We start from the raw sequence: 500 nt of genomic DNA on the forward strand, positions 1-500 counted from the left end.
GGAAGGCCCAGCAGCCAGGGGGCAGGAGGACAGCCCCTGGTCGGGCCCGCCCCTGGTCCCACAGCCTCCCCAGAACCGGACCTCACGTCGGGGCCCAGAGTCAGCACTGCATGTCCCAGCATTGAGGAGGAGACCCGCACAGCAGTGGCTGACGTTCTTGCGTGTCCCGGTCTCGTCCCCGCTGCACACTCGGCGAGGGAAGCGGAGGAGCCCCATGAAGAGATGGAGCAGGCAACAGCAGCAGGTCCCTCTGCCCGGGGCAGCAGCCCCTCTGCTCCTGGCCACTCTCCTGAGAGGGCCCGGCGGCCCCCTAAGAGGAGAGCCGACAGTGACCAGGACCCACAGCCGCCCTGCAAGAGGCCGCCCCCTCGGCCTCACTAGCAGGGCTTTACGCTTCTCTTCCCTTAAAAAATAAAAATAAAAAAAGATTACTCAGAATGACAGAGTCAGAGAGTTTTACGGGTTACAAGGGATCTTTGGGGATCATCTAGTCCAATTCC

The sequence above is a fragment of the Meleagris gallopavo genome, chromosome 1 (genome assembly GCF_000146605.3).
Source record: "Meleagris gallopavo isolate NT-WF06-2002-E0010 breed Aviagen turkey brand Nicholas breeding stock chromosome 1, Turkey_5.1, whole genome shotgun sequence".
Classification (NCBI taxonomy): Eukaryota; Metazoa; Chordata; class Aves; order Galliformes; family Phasianidae; genus Meleagris; species Meleagris gallopavo.